Source organism: Poecilia reticulata, unplaced genomic scaffold (assembly GCF_000633615.1).
Source record: "Poecilia reticulata strain Guanapo unplaced genomic scaffold, Guppy_female_1.0+MT scaffold_239, whole genome shotgun sequence".
NCBI lineage: Eukaryota > Metazoa > Chordata > Actinopteri > Cyprinodontiformes > Poeciliidae > Poecilia > Poecilia reticulata.
In genome coordinates, this window is record NW_007615029.1 from 90551 (window position 1) to 91406 (window position 856).

Here is an 856-nt window from a genome sequence, read left to right on the forward strand (position 1 = left end):
GTTTATATCCACGTCGTCTCAACGGCAACATGAACGTTAGCATGATTCGACTCGATAACCAAACGTCAACAGACGTCCGACTTTATCCAACTGAAAGTTGGAAAACAGTCCAGACAACAGAACGACTTTAAAACGTATCTGGAAACTTTAACTTAGCAGAAGCTAAATGTGCTAAATGTTAAGCTAACCGCTAAGCTAAAAATTAGCTCCTCTATTTGCCCGTTAGCGTAAATGTGCCGACCGCTGCCAATAAGAGTAATTATTGTAAGAAATAATGAAAGAATATCAGTTAAATGTATCGTAATTTAAAGGGGGAAAACAAAGAATCTGTAAAAAATAATTCTAGAAATTATTAATCCAGAAAGTTTTTCTCCTTTCCTCTGACCAGCACAGACCAGTAGCCAGCTGGCGCTGGTTCCCACTCACTGTGTCTGGATGTTTCTGAGCTCCTGCTCCGTTCGGCTCTGCAGCTCCTGGAGGTGAAAGGTCAACTCCTGACTCAGAGCAGCAAACCGTGACAGCTCCTGTTCTGGCTTCTCCTCCAACACCAAACCCTGACGGAGACATTTCAACCAGAGTTCAGAGGTCATCCTTAGCCAGGCGACGGACGACGCATCAGAAATCCTGGTTTCCAGAATATTAACTCTAGAAGTTAGAGACTCAACCACAAGTTTGTAATTTCACAAGCTAACAGCTCTGATAGAAAGGACCCCTGACCCAGTGGGCCTAGGATGAGCAACATCTGTCTGTGGACAGAAACCCTGAGAGACGCTGGAAGGACAAGAGAGAGAGAGAGAGAGAGAGAGAGAGAGAGAGAGAGAGAGAGAGAGAGACGTCTGGACAACTAAAGAAAAAC